This window comes from Manis javanica, chromosome 5 (assembly GCF_040802235.1).
Source record: "Manis javanica isolate MJ-LG chromosome 5, MJ_LKY, whole genome shotgun sequence".
Classification (NCBI taxonomy): Eukaryota; Metazoa; Chordata; class Mammalia; order Pholidota; family Manidae; genus Manis; species Manis javanica.
The window spans coordinates 159161309-159181487 of NC_133160.1; the positions used below are offsets into that span (position 1 = coordinate 159161309).

At 36.7% G+C, this 20179-nt stretch overlaps 1 long non-coding RNA gene across 1 annotated transcript in view; it reads left to right on the forward strand.

Annotated features, from left to right (window-relative positions):
- Window positions 1-5196: 5196 nt before the first annotated feature.
- LOC140849417 (uncharacterized) overlaps window positions 5197-20179 on the forward strand; it is a 74451-nt gene continuing 59468 nt past the window's right edge. The window contains exon 1 of the long non-coding RNA XR_012131170.1: window positions 5197-5297. This is a non-coding gene — a long non-coding RNA (uncharacterized lncRNA). The remainder of the gene's footprint in view (window positions 5298-20179) is intronic.

Genomic DNA, 20179 nt, shown 5'->3' on the forward strand with positions numbered 1-20179 from the left:
GGGACGTGAAAGGATATGCAGTCTGCTTAGGAAACCGTAGTGGCTTGGCTTCTTCTAGAATTATCCTCTGTGTGGCTTAAATCTCCCTGAAGTTGAGCAACTTTTATGCAAAAGTTCTTAGATTTGGGGAACACAAACCTAGCCAAAATATATATTATATATAGTATGTGAAATGCTTGAGAGTCCACGGGAAGTGGTTTCGTATAACCACTAAATTGTATGAAAAGTTGCTTCCGCCACCCCAAAGAAAACAATGTCATCCCAAAGGCTTTGAATCCCAAATACAAAGAAACCCAAACAACAAAAACAACTTTCATCGTAGCCAAGTTAAATTTGTTCTTCACAAATATTCCCACAGAATAAACATAACATTTTCTTAAGCTCTGGCCAGTTAAACAAACCCAACTTTAAGGAAAGGGAGTGTTAAATGTTTCTCCTCTGACAACGTTGTCCAAAACCCTAGTGTGGGTGGAATATTTTTGGGAGACTTTTGGTTTTTTTTTTTTCTTTTCTTTTTCTTCTTTCATCCCATTTCCCCTGTCAATTTTGTTTCCTTGGATACTTTAAAATGAAGTTCAAATTGTCTTTCACATCATGAAGGATGATAGACACCTAGATAATTCTGGGACCAAGCATTTGGGGCTTAAGTGCTTTAGTCAGACAATGAAGTTAAAACAAAACATTTTATTCTTTATCATTTTTATTGGCCCAGGAACTTAGTTCTCATAAAGACAGTCAGTCTTCCCTGTTCATAGTCCAAAGCTCTCTGCTTATTCTCAGAAGAGACAGTAAGGCAGAATTAGCACTAACTTAGCCTAAACTGTTCTGCTTTAGGCTTGGATGTAAAGAGGAAAATGATCCTTGTGATTTTTGGCCTCATAATCGCTATGCTTCCACAAAGATACTATTTTGAAAACCTTTATATTTATAAGATACTAGTCAGATGGCAATAGCTTCATACTAATTGCAATAATGCAAATGCAAATGGAAGGCTGCACAGCCCATTGTCCAAGTGACAGGCCATGGTGTCAATTTGCCCGGGTTAAAATCTCAATTCACCAGCTCTGTGCCTTGTAGCAAGCTACATAGCCTCCTTGTGCTTAAATTTCTTTCATCCATTAAATGGGAATAAAGAAAATATCTGTCTCATCAGGCTGTAGTGAATATTACCTGAGTTAATATGACAAATATAGTTAATGCCTGCTGGTAATAAATGTCATAACATACTGGCTTTTGTTTTTAATAGACAAAAAGACTCATGAATTTTTTTGCCTTGAAGTCTTTTCATTCTTTTTGTTTACTTTTTAACCATCACCTCCACAAAAACAAGGACCATTTTTGTTTCTTTCTTACTTAGGGCCAAGCACCGCACTAACGACTTTACTTTCATTCATTTATTTAATCCTGATAATGAATTTGGGAGGCAGATGGGTAATGGAAATGAGGTCTTAACCATTGCAGTTCTGTGACTCCACTAGAATATTCTGTGTAGCTTCACTGAGTGTATTTTCATAAGAAGGGTAGCAATCAAATAGAAATAATTTTGACTATTTGATTTGTCTTATTTAATTAAAACAACACAGGTATTTGTTATTACTGGATAACCACCTTCTTCATTTTTACTTTGCAAAGTCCTAGTGAACTGAGGTTTGGAATAGGACCTCAGGATTCTCATTAAGGATTAGCATTCTTAACTCACTACTGTGATGTGATGAATCTCTTCTGCAAAATGATAACTAGAAAATATTCCTTCAATAAAAAAAACTGAGCTCCTTCCAGTTATTGCCATCACCCTGTCATATGAAACGTTATTTTTCCCAACTCAACGTCTGTCTTTCTGCTGACTACAAAATAGCCCCATTATAACTGGGACTGCTATGGTAATGCACTCTGAGGATTGGAGAATGTTCTGGGGAATCGGAATTTTTATAAAGCAAAATTGTTATCAATTAATATTCATTGAGAGCCCACAAATTGTGAGGAACTCTAGCAAGTACTCAGAATTTAGAGATAATCAAATTCTTAATTTTTCTTTTGTCCTCTCCCTTTTCCCTACCTGTTCCCTATTTCACTAAATTTTGGTGTTTGTGATTTTTAATTATTATTTCTAATGCATTTAAAGCATCTTGAAAACTTGCTGGCCCATTAAAAATAACAAAATGAATCCTTAGACTCCTGACTCAAAATGTCTTTAATATGCACTAGTCAATTCTTCAAGTTGTCAGTTCCTCATTCCTTTTTCCATTTCATTCTTTCTTCTTATTTATTTATTTTTTTAGTTTATATATTAATGTACTGGAAATGAAAACATCTACATTAGCATGCTTTAATGTTTGCACATCTGGCATATGCCAATTTGGTGAAAGTAAATATGTAAATATGTCATGCTTAAATGTAATGTTTTATCATTCTTTCATATGGATATCTAATTCAAATATACTGGGGGAAAAAAATCTCATTTTGATTAATTTGTGGTAATATCAACCTCCAAATAAACACCGGGTGCTCTATCCTAGCATTTTTTTTTAAGTTTTGAGAATTTGCATTTATGGTACCTATTATTTCCAGATGACAGGACATGATGCTGAAAAGTATGGGAAAATAAGGTTAGACTAATGGGTTTCCTGCCGACTAATCATTTTGAATTATTTAATTCAGCTTCTATATTATCTTACTGTTGATTAAAGCAGAGGCAAATTACAGTACTGGAATCTTTTTAAAAGAAATTATCTGATAAACTGGTCCTCAAAGAGGTGGGGAACTGTGATATAGTGATATGCTTAAAGTACACTATTTTCAAGCAATACCTTTCTGAGATACAATCACGGGCAGTGAATTTGTATTCTGAACAGAGATGTCACTCTAACCATGGCACTTGTGTATCAAGATGCTATCTAAGCTGAAGACTGTTTTTCAACTTTCTTATTTTATAAATCTCCAAAGTCACATTGTAGATGAAACTTAGAAGCCTGAATACCTTGGCTGGTTTTCTGCATTCAGGAAATTAAAAATGGCTTCTTATAAAATAAGGATGTCAGGAGAGAACAGGAAAAAAAGAAAAAAAGTGTCAGAGTTGATTAATTATTGGAGTTAAAAATATACTCATTATAAATGGTTGGAGCAGTGATTTAAAAATGTATTTTAAATGATGATGGCTTTATGATTTGGATGTCATTTGTTCAACACAGAGAACCTAATGTTGATTGATGGGCTTATAGATGTCTTCCTTGGGATTTGGCAGACAAAACTGATGTCTATGTGTTAAATCAAATGCTTCCACATTTTTTAGTTCTATTATAACACTCAAAGCATCATTCACAATGATTGAAAAGACACATATCCCTGGGTTGTGACAAATGAAACCCACTTATCTCATCCAGACTATATGACTATTTTCCAAACCCTTTCTTAATATCTTGTCTTCTGAAGCTATGCCATGATAATTTCAGACATTTCTTTTTCTGTTTTTAATGTATTGATAATTCCCCCACATATTTTGGCATTTGATTCATCTTTCTTGAATTTTCATCACCTTAACATTGGCAGTTTTGTGGTACCTCATGAATTTTACACAAAAAAGATAAAACCTACTTATGTTCCACTCTGTTGTGGATGCATAGTTGATGTCAAGGAAAAATTCAGAAGAGGCATTTAGAGAAATCCATTTAAGTATAAGGATAAGGAATAAAGATCCAAGCTCTAAAGGTTAGAATTTATATAACTCATTTCCACAGTGATCCTGGGGCAAAACAACCAATATAAAGCTTGAGAATACTGTCACTGATTTTTAAAAATAAAACAAGATGACAAAGAAAAAAATACCCAATAAAGAATGCTGGTTCTAGTCTTTCCCGTCCTGAAATCAATTCATTACGGGCTAAATGTAGACAGAGTTTGATTTTGTGGTGTCAAGGGTAGATTCTTACACTTCTTGAATAGTGTAGTGCAATTGGGATCAGTATTGTAGGAAGCTAAATTTGAGGATTATTCCTGTTATAATCCATTTATTACATCTGAGTAGACTGAGTCAACATATCTTTCATAAATGCAATACTTACCGTGTTTGCATAGTTTATTTGCCTCTCAGACTTGATTCTTGTGAAGGAAAGATTATGTCTTATTCTGTACAACTTCACTTTTTAGCAGAGCACCTAGCATATGGGAGACATCTGATAAATATCTAACGAATTTATTTGGATAAGAGGCAGACTATAATGCAGATGTTATGCTTGAATATAAACCAGTCTTGCTTATTTGGTTATTCCTTTAATTATTCATTGAATATGTATTAAGTGACTACTGTGATAACCCAACGAAAATATATTTAAATAACTAAATGTATATTTCAGGCTAATGATGCATAATGAAGCACAATTTTTTAATGGAGTATGGGAAAAATCTTTTACTATGACTTAGACAATTGGAACTCAAGGTATTTTATTGGGACACACACACACACACACAAAAATGTGATTTCTTTAATGCTTAAGGGTCCCTGATAAAACCATTAACTAGAATGGGTCAGCAATCTACAATCCATGAGTCAAATTGGGCCTGCTGCTTGTGTTTATAAATAATGTTTTGTTGGCATACAGCCATGTTCATTCACCTATTTGCAACAGCTGCTTTTATGAGGCAGATTTGTGTACTTGAGGAAGAGAACAGTTGATTTGCAAAGCCAAAAATATCTGGGCTTCTAACAAAAAACTGACTCCTAAACTAGAATATACTCCATAACAATCTTTTGAAGATGACATCAAATTTGAGTGTAGCCACTTAGAAGCTGAAATAACTTAAACAATACACTTAGCTCTCTGAGTCTCTGTGCCCTCATCCACAACAATGATGATTATTTTGAGGACTTGCTTATTTATTTTAAGTGTAGTACTGGGGAAATTAAAGTTTGATCTCATTCTCAATCTAATGCCTGTGTGGAGTTAGACCTATAATAAATAACTTTAAATGAAAGAGCCTAATAGCACTGGTAAATCTGACCGAATGACAAGCAGTGATTTAGATTAGGCAGAAACTTGTTTAAAGATTTGTGGGGAAAATGGACGTTCCTATGGCCAGGATTCTCACCTGACCCTAAACTACTTGATGATATAATTGGCCTGCTGCTAGGCTACTGCTTCCACAGTCATAGGCAATAAGCTATTATTGACTGAGTCACAATATAAAGAGCTCTGCCCAGTGCTGTGGGTGGAGACAGAGGTGGAGGTGGATTACTGAACGGCGGACTGTTTGATGTAGATGTCATCCTAGTGCTCGACCTACTGCCGGGAGAATAAATCCAGGTACGAACTTTTTTACCCCAAGAACATTCCGTTGTCATCTCTCAGTCTCACCAAATTCATAGTGAACTTTCCCATGGCTGAAACCCTAAAGCAAGATAAGTTCTTTACAGGATTGTTCTTGAATTTGAATATCATATTTATAAATAACCCACCCACATGAAACATTTCAGATAGTGGAAATGATCTTTGGTTGGCATCATTGCTAGTGTCCTTAATAGTAAAATAATCACTACCATTTGGGGCCTTGGGATATACAAGATATGATGCTGTGTGCTTCACAAATAGTATCACATTAAATCCTCAGGTTGACCCTATGAGGTAGGTATTTTTATTTGATTTCCGATAAGGACTCTGGGGCTTGGGTAAAAAATGAATGGTTTGTTCAAAATGACTCAACCAGGAAATGGGGAAATAAGAATTTGAAACCAGATCTCACCTGAGAGTAAGCTTTCAGCCAATACCTTATCATGAGTTCTGATATTATCCCTGGAGCCTCCATTTTCCTGCCTCTCCATTTTTGACATCTTTACTCTGTTACTACAATTCACCTTTAGACTTTGGACAAGATCAGGACATAGTCTGTAAAAGATATGATCTTATGAGTTTCAACAAGAAGGAAAAAGGAATTTCATTTTTCCATAGAATTCATGCTAAACAAAGACTAGTTTCAAAGCACACCTGCAAAACCTTTATTATTTAACTAATAATTAAGATAAAATGAAGAAACTCTGTGATATTAAATGGACCAGCAATAACCAAAATTCAGAAGTTGCATGACTGATGAATCAGCTCTGAGAACTCCAAAACCTCAGCCAGGCAGCTGTGAAGACTCCTCTGGTCATTTCATTAACCTTACTGTAACATAACTGTGCATTTTATGTGTTTGAATTTTCACCAGTATTTATAGAGTTTTATCGAGTTTTACTGGGGTGTGTAAAACAATCCCTTCACTTGTACTTAATCTCGTCTGTCAGACTGCTCAGACAAGTCTGTGAGACCCAAACTATATAGCACAGTTGGGCTAGGAAGGCATGGAGATATTGGTGACAGTATGTAATTTTGCATTCAAAGTATTACAGAGGCATAGAGGGTGGAAATTTTGGATTCTCTATGGGCTGCTTCCCCATGAGAAGGTAGAGAGGTAATATTTTCTCCCTTGTTTCAAGTTTTCCTTTCTGTGGGAACCTCTGCTAACTGACATTAGCATTTCTAGCTGTAGTGTGGCTTTTTCCTAAAGGAATTTGAACAGAGCAGGAGGTTTTAAATGGTTCTCGATAAGCACCTGTAGAGGCTGAATTGCATCCCCCCCAAATTCATATGTTGAAGTCCTAACCCCCAAGTGACTATATTTGGAGATAAGCCCTATAAAGAGGTAATAAAGGTTAAGTGAAGTCAAAGCAGTGGGACCTTCATCTGCAAGGACTCGTGTCCTTATGAGAAGAGGAAGAGAAATCCAAGCTTTCTCTTTCTGTGCACCATAGAGAACAGGCCGTGGGAGGATGTAGCGAGAAGGTGACTATCTACAGGCCAGAAAGAGTACTCTCCCAAGAAACCAAACATGCTTGCACCTTCAGCTAGGACTTCTAGCCTCCTGAACCGAGAGAAAATAGATTTCTATAATTGAAGCCACCCAGTTCGTGGTATTTTGTTATGGCAGCCTGAGCTGACTAAACAGCGCCTGTTGTAAACTTGAAGCCAGGTATTGACAATTCCATTCCCAATGTCACTTAAATTAGAACTTTTTTCCAATATGGGACATTTTCATTGCTGTATAAGAGATTATTGTTGAAGGATTCCTTTCTCATAAAAAATACTCTGTTATGAATTTTTGTAGAAGCAAAATATTAAAGAACTTTTATTTCTACTGCTCTTATCCTTGGCAGTGAGAATGCCCCTTGAAAGTTTCTTTAATGTATGATTTCTCAATACAGTCCTGCTTGGTTACTAAAGACCTGATGTTTCAAAACCTCTAAATATCCACATATATACCATATGTATACCATTCCATAGTTCTGCTTTTTAATGGCAAATAACATTGCATTAGACTTACAATTGCATTTTTGTCTCTTCAGTTCTTTTGGTCAATATTGAATTTCAAGGAAAATATTTCTAGGAGAGGCATGACGAATATTTAAGAACCATTTTACCTGGGGAATTGCTGTTACATAATCATCGCAATTCTGTCTACTGCTGACCAATATTGTCCAGAATTTCTCTCAAATTTTCCATTCGCCTAATAAATTTATCATACCTACTTTGGGTTTTCCTGGCAGAATGGACTGTTAGTAGCAGTTGAACTAGTCAGCTTTTTTTGATCATGACTGTTTCTTTTGAAAGATTATAGATAATATTTTAGGAACCAGGCAGAGCAGCCTTAGCGACCAAAACAGTGCTGGAGTGAACAGTAACTCAGTAGTGAATGTGGTCAGAGGACATGGAATTTGGTGACTTCAGGAGGGCATGATTTGGGGTCAAGTTTTAGTTTCAGATCTAGTGTCTGCTTTGCAAACCCCTGGTAGAGATGTTCAGTTCCACATAACATATATATAACATACTTTATAACATAAAGGCCTGTGCAACTCAGGGCTATGTGAGTTCGGCCCCAGCAGGCTGTTCCCTTTGGACTCGAACAGGGTGAAATTTAAGTGGTGAATTCATTGTTTGCATATGTATTTCCCCTCAATATTTTGTGGTCTCTATGTTTAAGGAAACTAGAGATCTCTTTGTTTAAGGAAAGTAGATTATATTTTAAATATTTTTATGTGGTATATAAGGATAGACTATTTTTATTTTTCACAGATTTTGGCATTATCTCAAAGTATTAGATGTCAGCCATTAGAAGGACATGGGAAGATTTTAAGATATTTTTACAATGTATTATAAAATATTTTCATATTTTTATAATTTTTATCTTTAATACATCGAGAAAATATAGATCATTGATGTTCACGAGGAGTAACACTGGAACTAGACCAACTCTGAAAACTAGATGGTCAAGAAAGATGAGGTAATGCTCAAGGATCTTCCCACCCTGGCCTTGGCTTGTCTCTGGGTTCATCTCAGGCTGCACCCGCTGGGCGCTTCCTTCATAACCACAACCAAAGCCTTTCAGTCTCAGTGGGATGCGATGCATTTGAATACCTCCATGCCTTCCCTAGTATCATTCCCTCCGCTAGGAATGCCAGCCCAACTCACTTCATCTCATCTGCCATTTTTCGTTTGACAAATTCCCATGTGCCCTTTTAAACATTCTCTAAGTATCAATGCAGCCTTCTCAGACCTTTCCATGAAGAGTTATTTGCCCTGACACAACACCAAATACATTTTTCTTTAAGAATTATTTACTCATCCATGTCTTCCATTAGTACAAATATTCATCAAAGGCAAGGACTGTGCTTTATTCACCTTGTATTGCATCATACGTGTTTTGTGCTGAGCCTGACAGTAAACAGTGCATATGTGGTTGCTAGATTTGAAGTCCCTGATTTGCTAAATCCACGTTCTAACCTTGAAAATTTGTGAAACACACACATACACAGATCATATATACGGTGGGGTTGTTTTAGAGGGAATAATTGAATTCAAAATCAGTCTCTATTGTTTTATAATTCATTAAAACAGAATAAAATGTAGATTAACTTTTGACTAGCCAGATGACTCATGTTTGATCAAAGAAACTTGAGTGGAAGTACATGCCACTTTGTGGTGAAAGCCATTAGGAGCTGCTGCGTGATTTGCTTTGTGCCTTGTCCCATGTAATGGAAATGTACGGTGTACCAGAGGAGAGAGAGTCCATCAGCCGGGATCTCTTACCAAAGACCTCCAGAGCAAAGCCAAAATGGGCATGTAATCTGAGTGAGAAATAAACGTTTTTTGTTTTAGGCTATGGAGATTTAGGGCTTATCATCACAGCCAAACTCCAGCTTATTCTGACTGAATGATTCAATAATCATTCGTGAAACAGACAAAATATCAAAAATAAGTACAAAGACTATTAATCAAACCAGAGGATATGGACATTTTCCATTTTTATTCTGTAGAAATATTATTTAAAAAACATGTAATGATAGATTATGTACCTCAGAGATTGTCAAGATCAATATTTCACTAACAAAAGACTATACTTGGCTATATCTTTACCAGTCATTAACCCTTTACTTGGATACTTATTATACTCTATGGAATAGCATGTGTCACGGTAAAGGGGTCATCTTCAGAAAGTCTTATTTTAGGTTTCTTTTTAGCCCATATACTAATTATACAGTATTGTTACATTGAATATAATTTCTAATTATGTTCATGTCTCTACATATGCATTTATCTGTTTCTTTCCACTTAGCAAGTTATTTATTCATTTATCCTCTCACTCATTTATTCATTAACCACATTGAGTGAGAAGTGTATGTATTATGTTTGGTGCTGGAGTTAAGTGTGTGTGTGTGTTTGTAAAGTATGTACTAGTTGAGGGATACTGAGATAACATCACACTGTCCCTGTCCTGAAAGACTTCACAGTCCAGCATAATATACAATCAAAAAAGTCTTCACACACTGGAATCATACGATTACAGTGGTAAGTCAACATTTTCAGCTGAATAATAGTCATTTATTAACCAAGTGGTGACATCTTTAGGCTTGTGTAATTCATCTGGAAAAGAATAGTAGTCCAAAAAAAGGTGCTATTTTACTCAGTGAACATGAAGGGTAGTTGTAAGGACATGTATGGATTCCATTACCTGGAAAGTCTCTCAGAATGGAGAGTTTTTTTTATTAAGGTATTATTGATATACACTCTTACGAAGGTTTCACATGAAAAAACGATGTGGTTACTGCATTCACCCATATTATCAATTCCTCCCCATACCCCATTGCAGTTACTGTCCATCAGTGTAGTAAGATGCCACAGATTCACCATTTGCCTTCTCTGTGCTACACTGTCTTCCCCGTGACCCCCCCCCACACCAGGTGTAATAAGCATAAAACCCCTCAGTCCCCTTCTCCCTCCCTCCCCACTCACTTTTCCACACCCTTCTCCTTTGGTAACCACTAGTTCCTTCTTGGAGTCTGTGAGTCTGCTGCTATTTTGTTCCTTCAGTTTTGCTTCATTGTTATACTCCACAAATGAGGGAAATCATTTGGCACTTGTCTTTCTTCACCTGGCTTATTTCACTGAGCATAATATCCTCCAGCTCCATCTACATTGTTGCAAATGGTAGGATTTGTTTTTTTCTTATGACTGAATAGTATTCCATTGTGTATATATACCACCTCTTCTTTATCCATCCATCTACTGATGGACACTTAGGTTGCTTCCATTTCTTGGCTATTGTAAATAGTGCTGCAATAAACATAGGGGTGCATATGTCTTTTTGAATCTGAGAATGTGTATTCTTTGGGTAAATTCCTAGGAGTGGAATTCCTGGGTCAAATGGTATTTCTATTTTGAGTTTTTGAGGAACCTCCATATTGCTTTTCACAATGGTTGAACTAGCTTACATTCCCACCCGCAGTGTAGGAGGGTTCCCCTTTCTCCACATCCTCACCAGCATTTGTTGTTCCTAGTCTTTTTGATGTTGACCATCCTAACTGGTGTGAGGTGATATCTCATTGTGGTTTTAATTTGCATTTCTCTGATAATTAGTGATGTGGAGCATCTTTTCATGTGCCTGTTGGCCATCTGAATTTCTTCTTTGAAGAATTGTCTCTTCATATCCTCTGCCCATTTTTTTAATGAGGTTATTTGCTTTTTGGGTGTTGAGACATGTGAGTTCTTTATACATTTTGGATGTAACCCCTTGTCGGATATGTCATTTAGAAATATATTCTCCCATACTGTAGGATGCCATTTTGTTTTGTTGATGATGTCCTTAGCTGTACAGAAGCTTTTTAGCTTGATGTAGTCCCATTTGTACATTTTTGCCTTTGTTTTCCTTGCTTGAGGAGATGCATTCAGGAAGAAGTTGCTCATGTTTATATTTAGGAGGTTTTTGCCTATGTTGGCTTCTAAGAGTTTTATGATTTCATGACTTAGATTCAGATCTTTGATCCATTTTGAGTTTACTTTTGCGTATGGGTTAAACAATAATCCAGTTTCATTCTCTTGCATGCAGCTGTCCAGTTTTGCCAACACCAGTTGTTGAAGAGGCTGTCATTTCTGCATTGTATGTCCATGGCTCCTTTATCATATATTAATTGACCATATATTGTTGGATTTATATCTCAGCTCTCTAGTCTGTTCCATTGGTCTATTGTTCTGTTCTTGTGCCAGTACCAAATTTTCTTGATTACTGTGGCTTTGCAGTAGAGCTTGATGTTGGGGAATGTAATCCCCCCTGCTTTATTTATTCTTCCTTCTCAGGATTGCTTTGGCTACTTGGGGTCTTTTGTGGTTCCATATGGATTTTAGAACTATTTGCTCTAGTTCATTGAATAATGCTGTAGGTATTTTGATAGGAATTGCATTGAATCTTTAGATTGCTTTAGGCAGGATGGCCATTTGGACAATATCCTTCCTATCCATGAGCACAGGATATGTTTCCATTTATTGGACTCTTCTTTAATTTCTCTCACAAGTGTCTTGTAGTTTTCAGAGTATAGATCTTTCACTTCCTTGGTTAGGTTTAGTCCTAGGTAATTTATTCTTTTTGATGTAATTGTGAATGGAATTTTTTCCCTGGTTTCTCTTTCTGCTAAATCATCATTAGTGTATAGGAATGCAACAGATTTCTGTGTATTAATTTTTTATCCTGCACCTTTGCTGAATTCAGATATTAGGTCCAGTATTTTGGAGTGGATTATTTGGAATTTTTTATTTACAAAAGCATATCATCTGAAAACAGTGACAGTTTAACTTCTTTTTACCAATCTGGATGCCTTTTATTTCTTTGTGTTGTCTGATTTCCATGGCTAGGACCTCCAGAACTATGTTGAATAGAAGTGGGGAAAGTGGGCATCCTTGTCTTGTTCCTGATCTTAAAGGAAAAGATTTCATCTTCTCACTGTTAAGTATAATGTTTGCTGTGGGTTTGTCATAATGGCCTTTATTATGTTGAGGTACTTGCCCTCTATACCCATTTTGTTGAGAATTTTTATCAGGAATGGATGTTGGATTTTGTCAAATGCTTTTTCAGCATCTATGAAGATGATTGTGTGGTTTTTATCCTTCTTTTTGTTGATGTGGTGGATGATGTTGATGGGTTTTCTAATATTATACCATCCTTGCATCCCTGGAATAAATCCTGCTTGAACATGGTGGGTGATCTTTTTGATATATTTTTGAATTCTGTTTGGTAATATTTTGTTGAATATTTTTGCATCTATGTTTATCAGGGATAATGGTCTGTAATTTTCTTATTTTGTGGTGTCTTTGCCTGGTTTTGGTATTAGAGTGATGCTGGCTTCATAGAATGAGTTTGGAAGTATTCACTCTTCTTCTACTTTTAGGAAAACTTTAAGGAGGATGGGTATTAGGTCTCCACTAAATGTTTGATAAAATTCAGCAGTGAAACCATCTGGTACAGGCTTTTTGTTCTTAGGTAGTTTTTTGATTAGCAATTCAATTTCTTTGCTGGTAATTGGTCTGTCAAGATTTTCTGTTTCTTTCTGGGTCAGCCTTGGACGGTTGTATTTTTCTAGGAAGTTGTCCATTTCTTCTAGGTTATCCAGTATGTTAGCATATAATTTTTCATAGTATTCTCTCATAATTCTTTGTATTTCTTTATTGTCTGTAGTGATTTTACCTTTCTAATTTCTGATTCTGTTCATGTGTGTAGACTCTCTTTTTTTCTTGATAAGTTTGGCTAGGGGTTTATCTATTTTGTTTTTCTTTTTCAAAGAACCAGCTCTTGCTTTCATTGATTCTTTCTATTGTTTTATTCTTCTCAATTTTATTTATTTCTTCTCTAATCTTTATTATGTTTCTCCTTCTGCTGACTTTGGGCTTTATTCATTTTTCTTTTTCTAGTTTCGTTAACTGTGAGTTAAGACTCTTCATATGGGATTGTTCTTCTTTCCTGAGGTATGCCTGCATTGCAATATACTTCCTCTCAGCATGGCCTTCGCTGTGTCCCACAGATTTTGCAGTGTTGAATTATTGTTGTCATTTGTCTCCAGATATTGCTTGCTCTCTGTTTTTATTTGGTCATTGATCCATTGGTTATTTAGGAGCATGTTGTGAAGCTTCCATGTGTTTGTGGGATTTTTCATTTTCTTTGCATAATTATTTCTAGTTTCATTCCTTTGTGGTCTGAGACGCAGGTTGATACAATTTCAATCTTTCTGAATTTACTTAGGCTCTTTTTGTGGCCTAGTATATGATCTATTCTTGAAAATGTTCCATGTGCACTTGAGAAGTATGTGTATTCTGTTGCCTTTGGGTGTAGAGTTCTGTAGATATCTGTTAGGTCCATCTGTTCTAATGTGTTTTTCAGTGCCTCTGTCTCCTTACTTATTTTCTGTCTGGTTGATCTGTCCTTTAGAGTGCGTGGAGTGTTGAAGTCTCCTAGAATTAATGCACTGCATCCTATTTTCCCTTTTAATTCTGTTAGTATTTGTTTCACATTTGTAGGTGCTCCTGTGTTGCGTGCAAATATATTTATAATGGTCATATCCTCTTACTGGATTAACCCCTTTATCATTATGTAATGTACTTTTTTGTATCTTGTGACTTTCTTTGTTTTGAAGTCTATTTTGTCTGATACAAGTACTGCAATTCCTGCTTTTTTCTCCCTGTTAGTTGCATGAAATATATTTTTCCTTCCCTTCACTTTTAGTCTGTGTATGTCTTTGGATTTGAAGTGAGTCTCTTGTAGGCAGCATATAAATGGGTCTTGTTTTTTTTTTTTCAATTCAGTGACTCTATGTCTTCTGATTGGTCCATTTAGACCCTTTACATTTAGGGTGATTATTAATAGGTATGTACTTATTGCCATTACAGACTTTAGTTTTGTGGTTACCAAAGTTTCAAGATTAACTTCTTTACTATCTACGAGTCTAACTTAACTCACTTAGTATGCTATTACAAACACAATCTAAAGGTTCTTTTTTATTTTCTCCTCTATTTTCTTTCTCCTCCATTCTTTATATATTAGATATTCTGTACTCTTTGTCTATCCCTTGACTGACTTTGGGGGTAGTTGATTTAATTTTGCATTTGCTTAGTAATTAATTGTTTCACTTTCTTTACTGTAGTTTTATTACCTCTGGTAACAGCTATTTAGCCTTAGGAACACTTCCATCTATAGCAGTCTCTCCAAAATACACTGTTGAGATGATTTGTGGGAGGTAAATTCTCTCAGCTTTTGCTTATCTGGAAATTGTTTAATCCCTCCTTAAAATTTAAATGATAATCTTGCTGGATAAAGTATTCTTGGTTTGAGGCCATTCTGCTTCATTGCATTAAATATATCATGCTACTCCCTCCTGGCCTATAAGGTTTCTGCTGAGAAATCTGATGATAGCCTAATGGTTTTCCTTTGTATGTGATCTTATTTTTCTCTCTGTCTGTCCTTATCCTTGATCTTTGCCATTTTAATTACTATATGTCTTGGTGTTGTCTTCCTTGGGTCACTTGTGTTGGGAGATCTGTGTATCTCCATGGCCTGAGAGACTATCTCCTTCCCCAGATTGGGGAAGTTTTCAGAAATTACCTCCTCAAAGATACTTTTTATCCATTTTTCTCTCTCTTCTTCTTCTGGTACCCCTATAATATGAATATTTTTCCATTCGGATTTGTCACACAGTTCTCTCAATATTATTTCATTCTTAGAGATCCTTTTTTCTCCCTGCCTCAGCTTTTCTTTGTATTCCTCTTCTCTAATTTATATTTCATTTATCCTCTCCTCCCCAGTATCTAATCTGCTTTTAAAAACCTCCATTGTATTCCTTAATGCTTGGATCTCCAACTGGAATTTGTTCCTGAATTCTTGAAAAATGTTCTGTACCTCCATGAACATGTTTATGATTTTTCTTTTGAAATCTCTTTCAGAAAGATTAATGATAATTGGTTTCATTTGACTCTTTTTCTGATGTTTGTACGATTTTGGTTTCAACCAGGTTCCTTTGACGTTTCATATTTGTATGTGGCGCCCTCTAGTTCCCAGAAGCTCTACTCTCTGGAGCTGCTCAGCCCCTGAAGCAATGTTGGAGGTCACAGGGGAGCAGTGTTGGTGCCTTGGGGGAGGAAACAGCTGTTTCCTGCTGCCCCACTGCTATGCCTGTCTCCACTGCCAGAACCAGTGGACCAAACACACAGGTGTAAGCCTATATGCTTTGCAGATGTAGTTGCTGTAGGTGAAGCTTCCATCTAGCTGGCCTGACACCAGGGAAGGGGCTACTGGTTTGTGAGCCAGGGGCAGGCTGGCTGGGAGGAAGGTACAGCAGGCTGTGTATCACAGTGGGGGTCATTTGAGCTGCATATCCAGCTAGGGGGATGCAGTGCCTGAAGCTCCTGAAATTTCCCAATCTGCTGGGCAAAGTGTACCTGGACAATTTTGTCTACCTGTCCTTTTCCCTGAGCAGTAAGGTCTGTGGAATACTTGCTCCGTTAGCAGCCCTCTTGCTGTTAGGAAGTATCTCAGTCTGCCCACCTTCTTTTGTCCCAGAGCAGCCGGATATGGATCCTTGTTTTCCATAAGTGGCTGGAATCTCAGTCTCTCTAGGTATTCCACCTGTCTTAGCTTTCCAAACCCATTAATCACCAGAGCACCATGCAATGTAGGTTTGTGCTCCCAGAGCACATCTCCAGATCTAGGTGCTCAGCAGTCCCAGGCCTCCACTCCCCCCCTGCTCTGTTTTTCTTCCTCCCGTTGTTGAGCTCAGGTGGGGAAAGGGCTTGGGTCCTGCTGGATCACGGCTTTGGTACGTTACCCTGTTCCGTGAGGTCTGTTCTTTTCTCCAGGTAAAGCAGCCTGGTGCAGACTTCTTTCCTGTTGCTCTCTCAGGATTAGTTGTGTTAGTTATATTTTCATATTACCTGTGGTTTTAGGAGGAGGCCTCTGTCTCACCTCTCTCACTGCCATATTTAATCCTCAGGAGTACAGTTCTTAGTGGAGTAAGTATTACTTGACAACACATAAAAAGGAGTTTTTTCAATAAACAGTGCAGACCAAGGGCCAACTTCATTCTCTGATGAAGTAAAAAGCATCTATATGAGTCACTCCTTAACCTCTTTCAATTTGGCTTCTGTTCCCATTGATCTGTTATAATTACTTGTTCAGGGATGTACAAGATCTCTTAAGTATAGATGATCAGATTATTTTCCACATTACAGCATTATGATACTATTGGCCTTGATGTCTGTCTTGAAATTCTCCTGGCTTCCCTCTTTCAAGTACTTCCTTTTCATTATTTATGAAAAGTTTTCTGAGATATTCTCTCTTGTCTTCTTTTCTGTGCTTGTTCTTTCCCTTGGTAATGCATCTACTCATGGGAATTTACCTTTTACCATCATATAAATGATTCTTAAATCATATCTGTATTAATGATCTTTCCCAAGTTCTAGTCCCATGTTTACAATTAATTGATGGATGTCTCCTCTTAGACATTCTTTAAATGTTTTAAAAATCAAACATTTCAAAGGTGAAATCCTTGTTGCTTCTTTCTCTCATGAAACAATTCCCTCAGGCTACAAACCATGGCTAAGAGCATGATAACATGTTATTAGACAAATCTGTAATGAAATGTTAACTTTACTCTGAAGTCTATGAGACCTTGAATGATTTACTAACATCTATAGGCATCCATTTTCTCTTTTATAAAGTGATATAATAATAGCAGTTAATCCACCAGGATACTTATGCAAAATAGTTAATGCATGCAGAAAGCATTTTGAAGAGTTGGATATAATGTAAGTACTGAACAATGCAGACTATTTCAAGTTTAAAATAAATTAAGTACTATTTTTCTACCTTTCAAATAGTGCTTACCTTAATTTTTTACTTTTCATTCCCATTTAGTCTATCTCATTTCTATTCTTATTTCTTCTCACTTGTTTGTCATGGAGGAGTGGGCCTTTGATTTAGACTTTGACACCTGGGCAGAGATCAGCAGAAAAGGTGACAGAGGTCATTTCAGGTCACTGAGGCAAAGACAATGAGCATTGTCTTCAGTGACAAGCAGAGACCTGAGTTTCTCTGGGCATGGAGTTTATGCAGATGAAGTGTGTGGTAGTAGAGTTTGAAACGGATTTGTTGTAGAGCAACAGTACTTTTCCTAGGCCTACTTTAGTGGCTAGAGAAAGTCTCTGAGTTAAGAAGAGACACTTCCAAAACTGTGCTTTAGAAGTGTACAAATGACATCAGAATATGACCAGATGGATTGAAGAGTCATTGTTATAAGTTAGCAAGTTACTGGAATTATGCAGGTGAGAAATAATATTTTGGTAGTCATGAAGGGAAATCTCAGACAGCAATGTAGTAATTCAAAAGGAGCCAGGCTCCATTTCAGAGTGGACTCTAACCACAGGGAAGGAAAAATTTAAGGTACATTGAGGGCATCTGCATTATAGAAAAATTATCAAAAGCAGAGATTTTGTTATGGAAGAACAATTGCAGGAGTCTAGTTATGGGAAGAACATTATCAAGTGAGGTATAAGACTTATGGAGAAGGTGGAAACTCAAGGTGTTAGAATTATATTCATGAAACCTTCAATATTTATGCAGAATTTTCTTACATGCATATGTGCATGTGACAATTTTCTGTGGACCAAGTCCAGCAATTATCACATTTATTAGGGACCCACAAACCAAGATATTTAAGATTTGCATTAGACCATAAGCTATACAATAACTGAGATCGTATTATTCTGATACAGCATTCTGGTGCCTGGCCAATATAAGTGGTCTAATAAGTATTTATTGATTGAATGAGTTTATGAATAAATGAATGACCAGATGAACATAAGCCTTACCTCTTGATGCTTTGCTTAAAGGGAGACACTGGAAGAGACTGTACACTTTTGTTGTGTACAATGGTGTGTACAATGAATAAGTAGTTCTGAGACCGTCTCCATGAGTCTGATGGGGAATCTCTGACCTAATGTTGACATTGTTTCTAATTCAGAAATAAATGAACTGGCATCAGTAGTCCTACTGTGCTCAGTCATTGGCTCGAAACTGCCCAGGGCAAGTGTGGTTTGACAGTGAATGAAGTATATCCAACTATACTTCATTCTGAGGCTCTTCCTACCAATCGTCCGCCCTTGCCATCATCTTTCCCAGGTATCAGACCTCGATCATAACCTGAAGTCTCTGCCTGTTCTTTCTTGCTTCATCTCTCTTTAACTTTCATAGGAGTTATCCCTGATAAAGTCAAAAGGGCCATCTCTGAAAATTGCCATTCAGCCATGCTCCTTGAAGCAGATTCTTTGAGGGAGTTCTGAGAGCACATCTCCATGGCTGCTATACTTTTATGTCCTAGAAACTTTACAGATCAGATTTGAAATATGAGTTTCCCTATGTTTATGCTGGGTGGAAACCAGAATTTCAGTCCTGTCTATGTAAAGAGCAGTCACATACTGATTATTTGGATCAAGAGTGCTAGTAGGACTATAATACTTGTGCAAAGCAGGCTAAGGGGAAAGCCAAAGTTGTCTATTATAGGATACAGATTTTTGAGGGGATGATGAGTAAGACTATTTACCTCATAAGTGTCTGAAAAATTGGTTATTTACTTTCTACTAGATTCCAAAAAGTCTGAAATGACACAAAAAATGAATATGCCTTCATATTGGAGGCAGCAAACCAGCATTTAATTACTGACTAAGACTGCTTAGATTTTGATCATGGGAAATTCTCTCTGCTTCTGGTCTCCATTGGTAACATTCTGAACACAAAAATGTAAAGTAAGTTCAAACTTATTTAGTATATAGTATTTACAAGAAATGGTTAGTTCAAAAACAACTTACCAACTTCTTTGCTTTAGATAGATTTATATTTTCGTAGAACTTTGGAGTGGGAAGCAAGCTGAGCGATCCTTCAATGTAGGTCTATGGATGATTAAGAACCATTTATTTAATTTGGGAATAGTTCTTTTCTGCTCCGTATTCCCATTGATATCCAAAGCTGTTGATCCCTTCCTCTTACTCCCTTTATACCCACACATATTGCTAGGTCCTAGTGCATAGAACTTAGGGCCATCTGTTTTGTAAAAGTTGATTTGGAAAGTTTTAATATATAGAAATAAATAGATAAAGCAAACAAAAGGTAGAAAGAAGAATCAGTGGAAATGGAATGAGAAGCCAGATTCTTGGATTTCTACTTCTGAGGGGAGAACAGGTAGGGAAAGAGTTTGAAATGAGTAGTGGTCTTGAACTGGATTCTGAACAATTACTGGTTAGGATTAAATTAGAAAGGGGAGACAGAGAGACATTCTAGGTGAGAAAATTGTCATGAGCAGACATGAATTAGAAATAATGAAGTCAGTTTTGGTGGTGAAGAGTAGGGTGACCAACATGTGTTGGGGGAGAGATGTCATTGTTAGAATGGTTGGGGTAAGATGTTATATAAAGGTGAGATTGTCAGGGAGGGCTTTTCTTGTAAAGATTTCCCTTATTGGCAGGGAATAATCTACCAATCTGAGTTCCTTTGAGGCAGGTTATGCATCAGAAAAAATTAGAAAAGGGAGGAATCAGGAAAAGTTATATCTCTGGTGACTCAAGTTTCTGGGGTGTACTGTTAGCAGTTGTTTCTAGGCTGTATTTCAGTTTCTTCTTCCCTGTAGGCAGTTCCCTTTGCTCAGGGCTTTGATGCTGTGGTCTGCTTACCACTCCTTTTTGCATCCCAGGACCTATCTTGCTGAATGAGTGAATGGATGAATAAGTGAATATTGGAAAAACAAAGGAATGTATGACAATCACTTTAAGTAATTAATCAATGAAGTATATAT